The following is a 20,457-nucleotide window of genomic DNA, read 5'->3' as shown; positions in this document are numbered from 1 at the left end:
AGATTCCTTATCCTGATTTGCACACAAGTGATATTTGCTTTGACTGAATACTTTCTCTTTACTATACCCTGCCAATTGTGGGATGGTTGATGGGAAGGAGCTTTCCAACTAATTCTGTGTGGTGTATTCTTACACATGTGCTACGAAAATTACAAAGACAATAGGAATAACAACTGTATCTTTAATGAATATTTATGCTGCTTGAACAAGGAAGTCTTGTGTTCAATAATAGTATGATGCTCGAAGACAAGGGAGACCAAAATGTTTTATGGTCTCGTGTAGCAATGATCATGCATGACATCAATAATCAAGGACCGATTGTGATACACATGGGACAAGTATGCGTGTGTTCCTGGGTTACGATAGGTATCTAGTTTTCAGAATAGGTGATTATGGAAGTCATGCTGCCCATATGCTACCATCTTAGAGCGTTATGCTATGAGCATGAAGAGTTAACTTTATAACAACCAACATATGTTGGACCTGGACAGGCAGCATTGATTGTTAGAGGCAAACAGATCTTGGGTTATAATCAGTAGCAAAACAACCCTGATGCATTGTGCTATTGTTAAGAGACATGCTAATGGCAAACGAATCTCTGGTTGGTGCAAACAAACTCTAAGATTGTAGTAGGCTATAACAAACAGACCTTGAAGTCTTGTGCAATTTCAAGATTCTGATGATTCAGCCTAAACATACTGCACAAATGTAATGTGGGAGTTTTGTGTATAAAAAGGTGGACCCTGTGTCAATGAGGTAGGGACATTTCCAGAAGATATCGTGGGTGCACGGTTTCTGTGATGAAAAGACCAGAGTATTTCCTTCTTGTTGACACTGTGCTCTCTCCAGTGGAGAAGTGATGTTGCAATACTACTTGGTAATGTATCAATGCTTATTTCTCTATGTACTATATTTCATATTAATTGTATGATTCACATGAAATGAATTAATTAACAAAACAGGGTACTATTATATTTGCCATTCCATAATTCAGCATTATCCTGATATAATCTTAATAAATTGTTACATTATTGTTTTACCATAAAACTGTATTCAGTGTGCCTAATTCGTATATTAGTGAGTGTTACGTAAGTAAGGGCGTACCCGCCCTGTCACTTCGATGTGGTAAAACAGGCACCTATCTTTGCCTATTACATAAGGCTTTAACCTCTAGGAGACAGCCATTTTTCCTTTTAGAGCCATAATTTTTTTTTTATTTCCCTATCAATATTAAATTGCGAGGTCTTGTTTTTTATGGGACGAGTTGTAGTTTTAAACACCATTCATTTTACAGTGTAAGGTTCTGAAAAAAAAATCCAGGTGGGGAAAAATTTAATAAAAAGAAAAAAAAACTTTTTTAAGGTTTTGTTATTATAAAAAAAAGTTCCCACCCGTCATATTCTGAGTGTCAATTGTTTTTTTTTCAGCAGATAGTTTTATTGCTGTATCACGCCTTATTATTTTCTTTATGGGCTGTAGTTTTCATCCACCATTTTGGGGTCTGTACATTTTTCTGATGAATTTTATATGGAAGGTGACATTGTGATTTGTTTTCCTCTTTAGGGTAGATGCCCACGATAAGGAAATGGCAGCACTTTGGACGCCGCGTATTTTAGCGGCATCCAAAACTCTACGTTCTAATCACCCAGTTAAATCTGCATATGTTCACTGAACCATGCGGATTTACTGCATCCAATACATTTCCATTGTGGAAATTTCTGTTGCGGAGACTAGCGTCTCCGCTGCAGCTCGTAAACCCGCACCGGGGACGAGTTTACACAGCATCAAATAGAAGCACAATTGGCAGGAGATTTCTATAACTCCCATCCACTGTGCTTGTAATGTACAAAGCAGCATTTTGAACGTAGACCAGGCGCGCCGCTTCTAAAACGCCGCTGCTCCTGATCGAGGGCACGTACCCTTAGTGTTCACTGTACAAGATACATATTTTATTTTCTTCAGCCAAATCATGCATGCATTGATACCATGTGTTTTTTATTGGAGTTGTTTTTTTATATTTCACTAATTTCACTAAGGGAGATTATTATGGTGCTTGAACCTCTAGGTTCAAGCAACATATTGTAATCCGATTTCTTTTATTTATAGTGCTTTAAAGAAAGCACTATCATGTAATCCGAACGCTGCTAACTTATTATAGTGCTTTGAAAAAGGCACTATCATGTAATCTGAACGCTGCTAACTTATTATAGTGCTTTGAAAAAAGCACTATATTGTAATCCGAACGCTGCTAACTTATTCTTCTTTTTATAGTGGTTTGAAAAAAGCACTATCATGTAATCCAAATGCTGCTAACTTATTCTTCTTATTATTATTATTATAGTGGTTTGAAAAAAACACTATATTGTAATCCGAACGCTGCTAACTTATTCTTATTATAGTGGTTTGAAAAAACCACTATATTGTAATCCGAACGCTGCTAACTTATTCTTCTTCTTATTATAGTGGTTTGAAAAAACCACTATATTGTAATCCGAACGCTGCTAACTTATTCTTCTTCTTATTATAGTGGTTTGAAAAAACCACTATATTGTAATCCGAACGCTGCTAACTTATTCTTCTTCTTATTATTATTATTATTAAGTTGATTTCCGCAATTAATACAGCCCGAACCGCTACACGCACAGACGCCATTAAGGTGTTGTTTCGAAGCCAGCGTCCACGAGAGGTGTGCTAAGTATTTTTCGTGTCGACCGGATTTGTAGTTTTTGCGCAATTTGCGTTTGAATTTTTTTTTCCCGTCATTGGAATGCACTGTCTCCAATGCTTTTCAATGAGTAATGGCAAAACGTGCCCTGAGGCGATTGAAATGGCAGTTGAGCTCATTGATATGCGCAGGCAGACCCAGTTACTATGCCAACGCCTACGAACGTCACATGACATCCCAAGGACAGAGCTTCTTCCACATAATATCAGCTCTTAAAGTGAAACCCACAGCACAAATGCAAATCTAGCTTCATCACATAACACATGCCCCTGAGATAGAATGTGCGACAAAGTGGATTTAGAAGCCCAGTGAGCCACCCTGGCTCTTAAAGGGCCGACGTGCCACTGTGATTCTTAAAGGGCCAGCGCACCGAAATGAGTCTTAAAGGGCCGGCGCGCCAAATTGATAGCTGAGTGACCCCGGCCTCCAAATCGGAGGCTGAGCCACCCCGGCCTCCAAATCGTAGGCTGAACCACCCCGGCCTCCAAATCGGAGGCTGAGCCACCCTGGCCTCCAAATCGGACCCAGTGTGGCCCCGCTCAAAAAATCAGACCCAGAATAGCACAGCCCACCAAATCGGATCCTGAGGGGCCCCGCCCACCAAATCAGACTCCAAGTGGCCCCGCCCACCAAATCGGACCCTGAAGGGCCCCGTCCACCAAATCGGACCCTGAGGAGCCCCGCCCACCAAATCAGACCCTGAGAAGCCCCGCCCACCAAATTGGACCCAGAGTGACCCCGCCCACCAAATCAGACCCTGAGAAGCCCCGCCCACCAAATTGGACCCAGAGTGGCCCCACCCACCAAAATGGACCCAGGGGGCTCCACCCACAAAATCAGACCCTAAGGGACCCCACCCACAAAATCGGACCCTGAGTGGGCCCCAGTCACAAAATAGGACCCTCAGGGGCCCCAACCACAAAATCAGACCCTGAGGTGCCCCGGTCACAAAATCGGACCCTGAGGGGCCCCACCCACAAAATCAGGCCCTGAGGGGCCCCACCCACAAAACCAGACCCTGAGGGGCCCCAGCCGCAAAATAAGACCCTGAGGGGCCCCACCCACAAAATCGGACCCTGAGACACCCCGGCCACAAAATCGAACCCAGAGGGGCCCCACAAAATCAGACCCTAAGGGACCCCACCCACAAAATCGGACCCTGAGTGGGCCCGGCCACAAAATCAGACCCTGAGGGGGCCCACCCACAAAACCAGACCCTGAGGGGCCCCAGCCGCAAAATAAGACCCTGAGGGGCCCCACCCACAAAATCGGACCCTGAGGGGCCCCACCCACAAAATCGGACCCTGAGGGGCCCCGCCCACCAAATTAGACCCTGAAAGGCCCCACCCTCAAAATCGGTCCCTGAGGGGCCCCGGCCACAAAATCGGACCCTGAGGGGCCCCGGCCACAAAATCGGACCCTGAGGTGCCCCGGCCACAAAATCAGACCCTGAGGGGCCCCGGCCACAAAATCGGACCCTGAGGGGCCCCACCCGCAAAATCGGACCCTAAGGGGCCCCGGCCACAAAATCGGACCCTGAGGGGCCCCACCCGCAAAATCGGACCCTAAGGGGCCCCACCCGCAAAATCGGACTCTGAGGGGCCCCACCCGCAAAATCGGACCCTGAGAGACCCCGGCCACAAAATCGGACCCTGAGGGGCCCCAACCACAAAATCAGACCCTGAGGGGCCCCAGTCACAAAATCGGACCCTGAGGGGCCCCACCCACAAAATCAGACCCTGAGGGACCCCAGCCACAAAATCAGAACCTGAGGGGCCCCAACTACAAAATCAAAACCTGAGGGGCCCCATCCACAAAATCAGACCATGAGGGACCCCACCCACAAAATCGGACCCTGAGGGGCCCCGCCCACCAAATTAGACCCTGAGGGGCCCCGCCCACCAAATTAGACCCTGAGGGGCCCCGCCCACCAAATCGGACCCTGAGGGGCCCCGCCCACTAAATCGGATTCTGAAAGGCCCCAACCACAAAATCGGACCCTGAGGGGCCCCACCCACAAAATCGGACCCTGAGGGTCCCCGCTGACAATATTGAACTCTGAGGGGCCCCGCCCACCAAATCGGACCCAGAGTGGCCCGCCCACCAAATCAGACCTAGAGTGGCCCGGCTCACCAAATCGGACCCCGAGGGGCCCCGCCCACCAAATCGGACCCCGAGGGGCCCCGCCCACCAAATCGGACCCCGAGGGGCCCCGCCCACCAAATCGGACCCCGAGGGATCCCGCCCACCAAATCGGACCCCGGAGGTCCCCGCCAACCAAATTGGACCCTGATGGGCCCCGCCCACCAAATCGGACTCTGATAGATCCTGCCCACCAAATCAGACCCTTAGGGGCCCAGCTCACCAAATCGGACCCAGAGTGGCCCCGCTCACCAAATCGGACCCAGAATGGCCCCGCCCACCAAATCAGACCCAGACCCACCAAATTGTACCCTGAGGGGCCCCGGCCACAAAATTGGACCCTGAGGGGCCCCACCCACAAAATCGGACCCTGAGGGGATCCGGCCACAACATCGGACCCTGAGTGGCCCCACTCACAAAATCGGACCCTGAGGGGCCCTACCCACAAAATCGGACCCTGAGGGGCCCCAACCACAAAATCGGACCCTGACGGGCCCCGGCCACAAAATCGGACCCTGAGGGGCCCCGGCAACAAAATAGGACCCTGAGGGACCCCACCTATGAAATTGAACCCTGAGGGGCCCCAACCACAAAATCGGATCCTGAGTGGCCCCACCCACAAAATCGGACCCTGAGGGGCCCCACCCACAAAATTGGACCCTCAGGGGCCCCGGCCACAAAATCGGACCCTGAGGGACCCCGGCCACAAAATCATATCCTGAGGGGCCCCAACCACAAAATCGGACCCTGAGAAGCTCCGGACGGAAAATCGGACCCTGAGGGGCCCCAACCACAAAATCGGACCCTGAGAGGCACCGGCCACAAATTCGGACCCTGAGGGGCCCCGGACACAAAATCGGACCCTGAGGGGCCCCGGCCACAAAATCAGACCCTGAGGGGCCCAACCCACAAAATCAGACCCTGAGGGGCCCTGCCCACCAAATTAGACCCTGAGGGGCCCCACCTTCAAAATCGGACCCTGAGGGGCCCCAGCCACAAAATCAGACCCTGAGGGGCCCCACCCACAAAATCGGACCCTGAGGGGCCCCACCCACAAATCCAGACCCTGAGGGGACCCGGCCACAAAATCGGACCCTGAGGGGCCCCGCCCACCAAATCGGACCCTGAGGGGCCCCGCCCACTAAATTGGATTCTGAAAGGCCCAACCACAAAATCGGACCCTGAGGGGCCCCGCTGACCAAATTGAACTCTGAGGGGCCCCGCCCACCAAATCGGACCCAGAGTGGCCCGCCTACCAAATCAGACCTAGAGTGGCCCCGCTCACCAAATCGGACCCCGAGGGGCCCCACCCATCAAATCGGACCCCGAGGGTCCCCGCCCACCAAATCGGACCCCGAGGGGCCCCGCCCACCAAATCGGACCCCGAGGGATCCCACCCACCAAATCGGACCCAGAGGGTCCCCGCCCACCAAATTGGACCCTGAGGGGCCCCACCCACCAAATCGGACTCTGATAGATCCCACCCACCAAATCAGACCCTGAGGGGCCCCGCTCACCAAATCAGACCCTGAGGGGCCCCGCTCACCAAATCGGACCCTGAAGGGCCCCACCCACCAAATCGGACCCTGAGGGGCCCCGGCCACAAAATCGGACCCTGAGGGGCCCCACCCACAAAATTGGACCCTGAGGGGCCCCGGCCACAAGATCGGACCCTGAGGGGCCCCAACCACCAAATCAGACCCTGAGGGGCCCCACCCACAATATCGGCCCCACTCAAAAAATCGGACCCTGAGGGGCCCCACCCACAAAATCGGACCCTGAGGGGCCCCACTCACGAAATTAGACCCTGAGGGGCCACACCCACAAAATCTGACCCTGAGGGGCCCCACCCACAAAATCGGACCCTGAGGGGCCACACCCACAAAATAGGGAGCCTGAGGGATCCCGGCCAACAATTCAAGCCCTGAGGAGCCCAGGCCAAGGAATCAGATCCTGAGGAGCCCCACCCACCAAATCAGACCCTGAGGCCAAATTGGCCCCTGAGAGGCACTCACAGTTAAAACGGATCCTGAGTTGAAAGTCTTGCAGGGGCAGCAGGCAAGTCTCTCTTAAAGGGGCAGCCGGGTACGATTTCAAACCACTATCTGTACTTCCTTCAGGAAATACACATCTAGTATTACAATTATAATGCGCCAATCACAAGTTATTCAGTTGATTTCCGCAATTAATGCGGCCCGAACCGCTACACGCACAGACTCCGTTGAGGTGTCGTTTCGAAGCCAGCATTCACAAGAGGTGTGCTAAGTATTTTTCATGTCGATCAGATTTATAGTTTTTGCGCAATTTGCGCTTGAAAAAACATTTTCCTGTCATTGGAATGCACTGTCTCAATGCATTTCAAATGGAAAATTTTGCCATAGGGAAAACATGGGGCAGTCGTGACACGATTCAAATAGTAGTTAAGCTCATTGATATGCGTAGGCACACCCAGTTACAATGCCAACGCCTACAAACTTTTCATGACCCCTCCAAGACAGAGTTTCTGGCAGATAATATCAGCTCTTAAAGCGAAACCCAGAGCACAAATGCAAATCTAGCTTCATCACATGACGCATGCCCCTGAGAGAGAGAATGTGCGCCAAAGTGGATTTAGAAGCCCAGTGAGCCAAACTGGCTCTAAAACGGCCAACGCGCCTAAGTGATTCTTAAAGGGCCGGCACACCAAATCGAAAGCTGAGTGACCACAGGCTACAAATCAGAGGCTGATTGACCCTGGCCTACAAATCGGAGGCTGATCGACCCTGGCCTACAAAACGGAGACTGAGCCACCCTGGCCTCCAAATCGGACCCAGAGTGGCCCCGCCCACCAAATCGGACCCTGAGGGGCCGCACCCACAAAATCGGACCCTGAGGGGCCCCGGCCACAAAATCAGACCCTGAGGGGCCCCGGCCACAAAATCGGACCCTGAGGGGCCCCACCCGCAAAATCGGACCCTAAGGGGCCCCGGCCACAAAATCGGACCCTGAGGGGCCCCACCCGCAAAATCGGACCCTAAGGGGCCCCACCCGCAAAATCGGACTCTGAGGGGCCCCACCCGCAAAATCGGACCCTGAGGGGCTCCACCCGCAAAATCGGACCCTGAGGGGCCCTGGCCCCAAAAATCGGACCCTGAGGGGCCCTAACCACAAAATCGGACCCTGAGAGGCACCGGCTACAAAATCGGACCCTGAGGGGCCCCGGCCACAAAATCGGACCCTGAGGGGCCCAATCCACAAAATCAGACTCAGTGTCCTGCCCACCAAATTGGACCCTGAAGGGCCCCGTCCACCAAATTGGACCCAAAGTGGCCCCGCCCACCAAATCAGACCCAGAGTGGCCCCGCCCACCAAATCGGACCCTGAGGGGCCCCGCCCACCAAATGTGACCCTGAGGGGCCCCGCCCACCAAATCGGACCCTGAGGGGCCCCGCCCACTAAATCGGATTCTGAAAGGCCCCAACCACAAAATCGGACCCTGAGGGGCCCCACCCACAAAATCGGACCCTGAGGGTCCCCGCTGACAATATTGAACTCTGAGGGGCCCCGCCCACCAAATCGGACCCAGAGTGGCCCGCCCACCAAATCAGACCTAGAGTGGCCCGGCTCACCAAATCGGACCCCGAGGGGCCCCACCCACCAAATCGGACCCCGAGGGGCCCCGCCCACCAAATCGGACCCCGAGGGGCCCCGCCCACCAAATCGGACCCCGAGGGATCCCGCCCACCAAATCGGACCCCGGAGGTCCCCGCCAACCAAATTGGACCCTGATGGGCCCGCCCACCAAATCGGACTCTGATAGATCCCGCCCACCAAATCAGACCCTTAGGGGCCCAGCTCACCAAATCGGACCCAGAGTGGCCCCGCCCACCAAATCGGACCCAGAATGGCCCCGCCCACCAAATCAGACCCAGACCCACCAAATTGTACCCTGAGGGGCCCCGGCCACAAAATTGGACCCTGAGGGGCCCCACCCACAAAATCGGACCCTGAGGGGATCCGGCCACAACATCGGACCCTGAGTGGCCCCACTCACAAAATCGGACCCTGAGGGGCCCTACCCACAAAATCGGACCCTGAGGGGCCCCAACCACAAAATCGGACCCTGACGGGCCCCGGCCACAAAATCGGACCCTGAGGGGCCCCGGCAACAAAATAGGACCCTGAGGGACCCCACCTACGAAATTGAACCCTGAGGGGCCCCAACCACAAAATCGGATCCTGAGTGGCCCCACCCACAAAATCGGACCCTGAGGGGCCCCACCCACAAAATTGGACCCTCAGGGGCCCCGGCCACAAAATCGGACCCTGAGGGACCCCGGCCACAAAATCATATCCTGAGGGGCCCCAACCACAAAATCGGACCCTGAGAAGCTCCGGACGGAAAATCGGACCCTGAGGGGCCCCAACCACAAAATCGGACCCTGAGAGGCACCGGCCACAAATTCGGACCCTGAGGGGCCCCGGACACAAAATCGGACCCTGAGGGGCCCCGGCCACAAAATCAGACCCTGAGGGGCCCAACCCACAAAATCAGACCCTGAGGGGCCCTGCCCACCAAATTAGACCCTGAGGGGCCCCACCTTCAAAATCGGACCCTGAGGGGCCCCAGCCACAAAATCAGACCCTGAGGGGCCCCACCCACAAAATCGGACCCTGAGGGGCCCCACCCACAAATCCAGACCCTGAGGGGACCCGGCCACAAAATCGGACCCTGAGGGGCCCCGCCCACCAAATCGGACCCTGAGGGGCCCCGCCCACTAAATTGGATTCTGAAAGGCCCAACCACAAAATCGGACCCTGAGGGGCCCCGCTGACCAAATTGAACTCTGAGGGCCCCCGCACACCAAATCGGACCCTAAGGGGCTCCGCCCACCAAATCGGACCCAGAGTGGCCTCGCCCACCAAAACGAACCCAGAGTGGCCCCACCTACCAAATCAGACCCAGAGTGGCCCCGACCACCAAATCGGACCCTGAGGGGCCCCGCCCACCAAATTAGACCCAGAGTGGCCCCGCCCACCAAATCGGATCCTGAGGGGCCCCGCCCACCAAATCGGACCTTGAGGGGCCCCACTCACAAAATCGGACCCTGAGGGGCCCCGCTCACTAAATCGGACACTGAGTGATCCCATCCACCAATTCAAGCCCTGAGGAGCCCACGCCACCAAATCGTATCCTGAGGGGCCCCACCCACCAAATCAGACCCTGAGGGGCCCCACAGGCCAAAGTGACCCCTGAGAGGCACCCACAGTTAAAACGGATCCTGAGTTGAAAGTCTTGCAGGGGCAGCAGGCAAGTCTCTCTTAAAGGGGCAGCCCGGGCTCCATTTCAAAGCTCTATCTGTACTTCCTTCAGGAAATACACATCTAGTATTATTATTCAGTTGATTTCCGCAATTAATGCGGCTCGAACCGCTACACGCACAGACTCCGTTGAGGTGTCGTTTCGAAGCCAGTGTCCACAAGTGGTGTGCTAAGTATTTTTCGTGTCGATCGGATTTGTAGTTTTTGCACAATTTGCATTTGAAAAAAACATTTTCCTGCCATTGGAATGCATTGTCTCAATGCATTTCAATAAGAAAATGTTGCCATAGGGAAAACATGGGGCAGTCGTGAGGTGACAGTTAAGCTCATTGATATGAGCAGGCACACCCAGTTACTATGCCAACGCCTACGAACTTTACGTGAGCCCACCAGGACAGAGTTTCTGCCATATAATATCAGCTCTTAAAGCGAAACCCAAAGCACAAATGCAAATCTAGCTTAATCACATGACGCATGCATCTGAGAGAGATTGTGAGCCAAAGTGGATTTAGAAGCACAGTGCGCCAAACTGGCTCTCAAAGGGCCGACTCGCCAAAGTGATTCTTAAAGGGCTGGCGCACCAAAATTAGTCTTAAAGGGCCGGCGCGCCAAATCGAAAGCTAAGTGACCCCAGGCTCGAAATCGGAGGCTGATCAACCCTGGCCTATAAATCGGGGGCTGATCGACCCTGGCCTACAAATCCGACCCAGAGTGGCCCCGCCCACCAAATCCGACCCAGAGTGGCCCCGCCTGCCAAATCGGACTCTGAGGGCCCTGCCCACCAAATCGGACTCTGAGGGGCCCCGCCCACCAAATTGGACTCTGAGGGGCCCCGCCCATCAAGTTGGACTCTGAGGGGCCCCGCCCACCAAATTGAACCCTGAGGGGCAACACCCACCAAATCAGACCCAGAATGGCCCTGCCCACCAAATCGAACTCTGTGGGTCCCCGCACACCAAATCGAACCCTGAGGGGCCACACCCACAAAATCAGACCCTGTGTGATCCCGGCCAGCAATTCAGACCCTGAGGAGCCCAGGCCACCAAATCATACCCTGATGCCAAAGTGGCGCCTGAGAGGCACCAACAGTTAAAAAGGATCCTGAATTGAAAGTCTTGCAGAGGCAGCAGGCAAGTCTCTCTTAAAGGGGCAGCCCGTTCACCATTTCAAACCACTATCTGTACTTCCTTCAGGAAATACACATCTAGTTATTATTATAGTGGTTTGAAAAAACCACTATATTGTAATCCGAACGCTGCTAACTTCTTCTTCTTCTTCTTCTTCTTCTTATTATTATTAAGTTGATTTCCGCAATTAATACAGCCCGAACCGCTACACGCACAGACTCCGTTGAGGTGTCGTTTCGAAGCCAGCGTCCATGAGAGGTGTGCTAAGTATTTTTCGTGTCGATCGGATTTGTAGTTTTTGCGCAATTTGCGTTTGAAAATTTTTTTTCCCGTCATTGGAATGCACTGTCTCAATGCATTTGAATGGGGAAATGTTGCTATAGACAAAACATGCCCTGAGGCGATTGAAATGGCAGTTGAGCTCATTGATATGCGCAGGCAGACCCAGTTACTATGCCAACGCCGACGAATGTCACATGACCTCTCCAAGACTGAGCTTCTGCCATATAATATCAGCTCTTAAAGCAAAACCCACAGAACAAATGCAAATCTAGCTTCATCACATGACGTATGCCCCTGAGAGAGAATGTGCGCCAAAGTGTATTTAGAAGCCCAGTGAGTCACCCTGGCTCTTAAAAGGCCGACGCGCCAAAGTGATTCTTAAAGAGGCGGCGCACTAAAATGAGTCTTAAAGGGCCGGCGCGCCAAATCGAAAGCTGAGTGACCCAAGGCTCCAAATCGGAGGCTGATAGACCCTGGCCTACAAAAAGGAGACTGAGCCACCCTGGCATCCAAATTGGACCCAGGGTGGCCCCGCCCACCAAATCGGACCCAGAGTGGCCCAGCCCACCAAATCAGACCCAGAGTGGCCCCACCCACCAAATTGGACCCTGAGGGGCCGCACCCACAAAATCGGACCCTGAGGGGCCCCGGCCACAAAATCGGACCCTGAGGGGCCCCACCCACAAAATCGGACCCTGAGGGGATCCGGCCACAAAATCAGACCCTGAGGGGCCCCGGCCACAACATCGGACCCTGAGGGGCCCCACCCACAAAATCGGACCCTGAGGGGCCCCGCCCACCAAATTAGACCCTGAGGGGCCCCACCCTCAAAATCAGACCCTGAGGGGCCACAGCCACAAAATCAGACCCTGAGGGTCCCCAGCCACAAAATCGGACCCTGAGGGGCCCCACCCACAAAATCAGACCCTAAGGGGCCCCACCCACAAATCCAGACCCTGAGGGGCCCCAGCCACAAAATCGGACACTGAGAGACCCCGGCCACAAAATCGGACCCTGAGGGGCCCCAACCACAAAATCGAACCCTGAGGGGCCCCACCCACAAAATCAGACCCTGAGGGACCCCAGCCACAAAATCAGACCCTGAGGGGCCCCAGCCACAAAATCGGACCCTGAGGGGCCCCACCCACAAAATCGGACCCTGAGGGGCCCCGCCCACCAAATTAGACCCTGAGGGGCCCCACCCTCAAAATCGGTCCCTGAGGGGCCCCGGCCACAAAATCGGACCCTGAGGGGCCCCGGCCAAAAAATCGGACCCTGAGGGGCCCCAACCACAAAATCGGACCCTGAGGGGCCCCAACCACAAAATCGGACCCTGAGAGACCCCGGCCACAAAATCGAACCCAGAAGGGCCCCACCCACAAAATTGGACCCTGAGGGGCCCCGCCCACAAAATCGGACCCTGAGGGGCCCCGCCCACAAAATCGGACCCTGAGGGGCCCCGCCCTCAAAATCGGACCCTGAGAGGCCCCGCCCACCAAATCGGACCCTGAGGGGCCCCGCCAACCAAATCGGACTTGGAGGGGCCCCACCCACAAAATCGGACCCTGAGGGCCCCCAACCACAAAATCGGACCCTAAGAGGCCCCGGCCACAAAATCGGACCCTGAGAGACCCCGGCCACAAAATCGAACCCAGAGGGGCCCCGCCCACAAAATCGGACCCTCGGGGGCCCCGCCCTCAAAATCGGACCCTGAGGGGCCCCGCCCTCAAAATCGGACCCTGAGGGGCCCCGCCTACCAAATCGGACCCTGAGGGGCCCCGCCAACCAAATCGGACTCTGAGGGGCCCCACCCACAAAATCGGACCCTGAGGGGCCCCACCCTCAAAATCGGACCCTGAGGTGCCCCGCCCTCAAAATCGGACCCTGAGGGGCCCCGCCTACCAAATCGGACCCTGAGGGGCCCCGCCAACCAAATCGGACTCTGAGGGGCCCCACCCTCAAAATCGGACCCTGAGGGGCCCAACCAACAAAATCGGACCCTGAGCGGCCCCAGCCACAAAATCGGGCCCTGAGGGGCCCCGGCCACAAAATCGGACCCTGAGGGGCCCCGGCCACAAAATCGGACCCTGAGGGGCCCAGACCACAAAATCGGACCCTGAGGGGTCCCGGCCACAAAATCGGACCCTGAGGGGTGCCACCCACAAAATCAGACCCTGAGGGGCCCCGGCCATAAAATCAGACCCTGAGGGGCCCCGGCCATAAAATCGGACCCTGAGGGGCCCCACCCACAAAATCGTACCCTGAGGGGCCCCACCCACAAAATCAGCCATGAGGGGCCCCACCCACAAAATCGGACCCTGAGGAGCCCCACCCACAAAATCGGACCCTGAGGGGACCCACCCACAAAATCGGACCCTGAGGGGCCCCACCCACAAAATTGGACCCTGAGGAATCCCGGCCACTAATTCAAATCCTTATTAGCCCAGGCCACCGAATCGGATCCTGAGGGGCCCCACCCACCAAATCAGACCCTGAGGCCAAAGTGGCCCCTGAGAGGCACCCACATTTAAAACAGATCCTGAGTTGAAAGTCTTGCAGGGGCAGCAGGCAAGTCTCTCTTAAAGGGGCAGCCCAGGCACCATTTCAAACCACTATCTGTACTTCCTTCAGGAAATACACATCTAGTATTATTATTACTATTCAGTTGATTTCCGCAATTAATGCGGCCCGAAAAGCTACACGCACAGACTCCGTTGAGGTGTCGTTTCGAAGCCAGCATTCACGAGAGGTGTGCTAAGTATTTTTCATGTCGATCAGATTTATAGTTTTTGCGCAATTTGCGTTTAAAAAAACATTTTCCTGTCATTGGAATGCACTGTCTCAATGCATTTCGATTGGAAAATTTTGCCATAGGGAAAACATGGGGCAGTCGTGAGGCGACTGATATGCGCAGGCACATCCAGGCACATCCAGCACACCCAGTTACTATGCCAACGCCTACGAACTTTTCATGACCCCTCCAGGACAGAGTTTCTGGCAGATAATATTAGCTCTTAAAGCGAAACCCAGAGCACAAATGCAAATCTAGCTTCATCACATGATGCATGACCCTGAGAGAGAATGTGCGCCAAAATGGATTTAGAAGCCCAGTGCGCCAAACTGGCTCTTAAAATGCCGACGCGCCTAAGTGATTCTTAAAGGATCGGCGCACCAAAATGAGTCTTAAAGGGCCGGAGCACCAAATCTGTTGCTGATTGACCCTGGCCTACAAATCGGAGGCTGATCGACCCTGGCCTACAAATCGGACCCTGAGGGTCCCCGCTCACCAAATCGGACCCTGAGGGGCCCCGCTCACCAAAAGGAACTCTGAGGTGCCCCGCTCACCAAATCGGACCCTGAGTGGCCCCACTCACCAAATCAGACCCTGAGGGGCCCTGCTCACCAAATTGAACTCTGAGGGGCCCCGCTCACCAAATCAGACCCTGAGGGGTCCTGCTCACCAAATTGAACTCTGAGGGGCCCCGCTCACCAAATCAGACCCTGAGGGGCCCTGCTCACCAAATTGAACTCTGAGGGGCCCCACCCACCAAATCGGATTCTGAAAGGCCCCAGCCACAAAATCGGACCCTGAGGGGCCCCAATCACAAAATCGGACCCTGAAGGGCCCCGCCAACCAAATCTGACCCTGATGGGCCCCGCCCACCAAATCGGACCCTGAGGGGCCCCGCTGACCAAATCGGACCCTGAGGGGCCCCGCTCACCAAATCAGACCCTGAGGGGCCCCGCCCACCAAATCGGATTCTGAGTGGCCCCGCCTTCCAAATCGGACCCTGAGGGGCCCCGCTCACCAAATGGAACTCTGAGGTGCCCCGCTCACCAAATCAGACCCTGAGTGGCCCCGCCCACCAAATCGGACCCTTAGGGGACTCGCCCACCAAATCGGACCCTGAGGGGCCCCACCCACCAAATCGGACCCTGAGGGGCCCCACTCACCAAATCGGACCCTGAGGGTCCCCGCCCACCAAATCGGACCCTGAGGGGGCCCATTCACAAAATCGATCCCTAAGGGGCCCCGTCCACCAAATCAGACCCAGAGGGGCCCCACCCACCAAATTGGACCCTGAAGGGCCCCACCCACCAAATCAGACCCTGAGGGGCCCCGCTCATTAAATCGGACCCTGAGGGGCCACGCCCACCAAATTGGACCCTGAGGGTCCCCGCTCACCAAATCGGACCCTGAGGGGCCCCGCTCACCAAATGGAACTCTGAGGTGCCCCGCTCACCAAATCGGGCCCTGAGTGGCCCGCCCACCAAATCGGACCCTGGGGGGCCCCGATCACCAAATCGGACTCTGAGGGGCCCCACCCACCAAATCGGACCCTGAGGGGCTCCACTCACCAAATCAGACCCTGAGGGTCCCCGCCCACCAAATCGGACCCTGAGGGGCCCAGCTCTCCAAATCGGACCCTGAGGGGACCCGTTCACAATATCGAACCCTGAGGGGCCCCGTCCACCAAATCAGACCCAGAGGGGCCCACCCACCAAATTGGACCCTGAGTGACGCCGCCCACAAAATCAGACCCTGAGGGGCCCCGGCCTCAAAATCGGACCCTGAGGGATCCCGGCCACCAATTCAAGCCCTGAGGAGCCCAGGCCACCGAATCGGATCCTGAGGGGCCCCACCTACCAAATCAGACCCTGAGGCCAAAAGTGTCCCCTGAGAGGCACCCACAGTTAAAACAGATCCTGACTTCAAAGTCTTGCAGGGGCAGCAGGCAAGTCTCTCTTAAAGGGGCAGCCCGGGCACCATTTCAAACCACTATCTGTACTTCCTTCAGGAAATACACATCTAGTGTTATTATTACTATTCAGTTGATTTCCGCAATTAATGCGGCCGGAACCGCTACACACACAGACTCCGTTGAGGCCTCATTTCGAAGCCAGCGTCAACGAGTGGTGTGCTAAGTATTTCTCGTGTCGATCTGATTTGTAGTTTTTGCGCAAATTGCGTTTGAAAAAACATTTTCCTCAATGCATTTCAAAGGAAAATGTTGCCATAGGGAAAACATGGGACAGTCGTGAGGTGGCAGTTAAGCTCATTGATATGCGCAGGCTCACCCAGTTACTATGCCAACGCCTACGAACTTCACATGATCTCTCCAGGACAGAGTTTCTGGCAGATAATTTCAGCTCTTAAAGCGAAACCCACAGCACAAATGCAAATCTAGATTCATCACATGACGCATGCCCCTGAGAGAGAATGTGCGCCAAAGTGGATATAGAAGCCCAGTGAGCCAAACTGGCTCTTAAAGGGCCGACGCGCCAAAGTGATTCTTAAAGGGTCGGCGCACCGAAATGAGTCTTAAAGGGCCGGCGTGCCAAATCAAAAGCTGAGTGACCCCAGGCTCCAAATCGGAGGCTGAGCCACCCCGGCCTCCAAATCGGAGGCTGAGCCACCCTGGCCTCCAAATCGGACCCAGTGTGGCCCCGCTAAAAAAATCAAACCCAGAGTGGCACAGCCCACCAAATCGGATCCTGAGGGGCCCCGCCCACCAAATCAGACTCCGAGTGGCCCCGCCCACCAAATCGGACTGTGAGGAGCCCCGCCCACCAAATCGGACCCTGAGGAGCCCCGCCCACCAAATCGGACCCAGAGTGACCCCGCCCACCAAATCGGACCCAGAGTGACCCCGCCCACCAAATCGGACCCAAAGTGTCCCCGCCCACCAAATCGGACCCAGAGGGGCCCCGCCCACCAAATCGGACCCAGAGTGACCCCGCCCACCAAATCGGACCCAGAGTGACCCCGCCCACCAAATCGGACCCTGAAGGGCCCCGCCCACCAAATCGGACCCAGAGGGGCGCCGCCCACCAAATCGGACCCAGAGGGGCCCCGCCCATCAAATCAGACCCTGAGGAGCTCCGCCCACCAAATCGGACCCAGAGTGACCCCGCCCACCAAATTGGACCCTTAAGGGCCCCGCCCACCAAATCAGACTCAGAGGGGCCCCGCCCACCAAATCGGACCATGAGTGGGCCCGCCCACCAAATCGGACCCTGAAGGACCCCGCCCACCAAATCGGACCCAGAGGGGCCCCGCCCACCAAATCGAACCCTGAAGGGCCCCGCCCACTAAATCGGACCCAGAGTAGCCCCACCCACAAAATCAGACCCTGAGTGGCCCCAACCACAAAATCGGACCCAGAGGGGCCCCGGCCACAAAATCGGACCCTGAGGGGCCCCACCCTCAAAATCGGATCCTGAGGGGCCCAACCAACAAAATCGGACCCTGAGGGGCCCGGCCACAAAATCAGAACCTGAGCGGCCCAACCACAAAATCGGACCCTGAGGGGCCCCGGCCACAAAATCGGACCCTGAGGGGCCCCGGCCACAAAATTGGACCCTGAGGGGCCCCAGCCACAAAATCGGACCCTGAGGGGCCCCGGCCACGAAATCGGACCCTGAGAGACCCCGGCCACAATATCGAACCCTGAGGGGCCACACCCACAAAATCAAACCCTGAGGGATCCCGGCCACCAATTCAAGCCCTGAGGAGCCAAGGCCACCGAATCGGATCCTGAGGGGCCCCACCCACCAAATCAGACCCTGAGGCCAAAGTGGCCCCTGAGAGGCACCCACAGTTAAAACAGATCCTGAGTTGAAAGTCTTGCAGGGGCAGCAGGCAAGTCTCTCTTAAAGGGGCAGCCCGGGCACCATTTCAAACCACTATCTGTACTTCCTTCAGGAAATACATATCTAGTATTAATGTTGTAATCCGAACACTGCTAACTTATTCTTATTTTTTTTCAGTTGATTTCCGCAATTAATGCGGCCCGAACCGCTACACGCACAGACTCCGTTGAGGTGTCGTTTCAAAGCCAGCGTCCACGAGAGGTGTGCTAAGTATTTTTCATGTCGATCGGATTTGTAGTTTTTGCGCAATTTGCGTTTGAAAATTTTTTTTTCCTGTCATTGGAATGCACTGTCTCAATGCATTTGCATGGGAAACTTAAAACGTGCCCTGAGGCGATTGAAATGGCAGTAAAGCTCATTGATATGCGCAGGCACACCCAGTTACAATACCAACGCCTACGAATGTCACATGACGCCCCCAGGACAGAGCTTCTGCCACATATTATCAGCTCTTAAAGCGAAACCCACAGCACAAATGCAAATCTAGCTTCATCACATGACACATGCCCCTGAGAGAGAATGTCCGCCAAAGTTGATTTAGAAGAAGCCCAGCGAGTCAAACTAGCTCTTAAAGGGCCGACGCGCCAAAGTGATTGTTAAAGGGCCGGCGCACCGAAATGAGTCTTAAAGGGCCGACACGCCAAATCGAAAGCTGAGTGACCGCAGGATCCAAATCGGAGGCTGAGCCATCCCGGCCTCCAAATCGGAGGCTGATCGACCCCGGCCTCCAAATCGAAGGCTGATCGACCCCGGCCTCCAAATCGAAGGCTGATCGACCCCGGCCTCCAAATCGAAGGCTGATCGACCCCGGCCTCCAAATCGAAGGCTGATCGACCCCGGCCTCCAAATCGAAGGCTGATCGACCCCGGCCTCCAAATCGAAGGCTGATCGACCCCGGCCTCCAAATCGAAGGCTGATCGACCCCGGCCTCCAAATCGGAGGCTGAGTCACCCCGGCCTCCAAATCGGAGGCTGATCGACCCCGGCCTCCAAATCGGAGGCTGAGTCACCCCGGCCTCCAAATCGGAGGCTGATCGACCCCAGCCTCCAAATCGGAGGCTGAGTCACCCCGGCCTCCAAATCGGAGGCTGAGTCACCCCGGCCTCCAAATCGGAGGCTGAGTCACCCCGGCCTCCAAATCGGAGGCTGATTGACCCCTGCCACAAAATCGGACCCTGAGGGGCCCCGGCCATAAAATCGGACCCTGAGGGGCCCCAACCACAAAATCGGACACTGAGGGGCCCCAACCACAAAATCAGACCCTGAGGGGTCCCAACCACAAAATCGGACCCTGGGGGCCCCGGACACAAAATCAGACCCTGAGGGGCCACGGCCAGAAAATCGGACCCCGAGGGGCCCCAACCACAAAATCGGACCTAGAGGGGCCCCAGTCACAAAATAGGACCCTGAGGGGCCCCGGCCACAAAATCAGACCCTGAGGTGCCCCGGTCACAAAATTGGACCCCGAGGGGCCCCACCCACAAAATCGGACCCTGAGGGGCCCCACCCACAAAATCAGACCCTGAGGGGCCCCAGCCACAAAATCAGACCCTGAGGGGCCCCAGCCACAAAATCGGACCCTAAGAGACCCCGGCCACAAAATCGGACCCTGAGGGGCCCAGCCCACCAAATCGGACCCTGAGGGGCCCCGCCCGCCAAATCGGACCCTGAGGGGCCCCGCCCGCCAAATCGGACCCTGAGTGTCCCCGCCCACCAAATCGGACCCAGAGTGTCCCCGCTCACCAAATCGGACCCAGAGTGTCCCCACCCACAAAATCGGACCCTGAGGGGCCCCAACCACAAAATTAGACCCTGATGAGCCCCGGCTACAAAATCGGGCCCTGAAGGGCCCCACCCACAAAATTGGACCCTGAGGGGGCCCCACCCACAAAAACGGACCCTGAGGGGATCCAGCCACAAAATCAGACCCTGAGGGGCCCCGGCCACAAAATCGGACCCTGAGGGGCCCCACTCACAAAATCGGAACCTGAGGCTCCCCACCCACAAAATCGGACCCTGAGGGGCCACTCCCACAAAATCGGAGCCTGAGAGATCCCCGCCAACAATTCAAGCCCTGAGGAGCCCAGGCCAAGGAATCGGATCCCGAGGGGCCCCACCCACCAAATCAGACCCTGAGGCCAAAGTGGCCCCTGAGAGGCACTCACAGTTAAAACGGATCCTGAGTTGAAAGTCTTGCAGGGGCAGCAGGCAAGTCTCTCTTAAAGGG

General features: G+C 55.7%; 1 protein-coding gene across 1 annotated transcript in view; it reads right to left on the bottom strand.

Annotated features, from left to right (window-relative positions):
- The window catches only part of LOC141094586 (torsin-1B-like), an 82,354-nt gene that overhangs the window by 12,766 nt on the left and 49,131 nt on the right, over nucleotides 1-20,457 (bottom strand). The window lies entirely within an intron of this gene.

This window comes from Dendrobates tinctorius, unplaced genomic scaffold (genome assembly GCF_039654945.1).
Source record: "Dendrobates tinctorius isolate UK_male_01 unplaced genomic scaffold, ASM3965494v1 ptg000064l, whole genome shotgun sequence".
NCBI lineage: Eukaryota > Metazoa > Chordata > Amphibia > Anura > Dendrobatidae > Dendrobates > Dendrobates tinctorius.
This window is presented reverse-complemented; position numbering and strand designations above follow the sequence as displayed.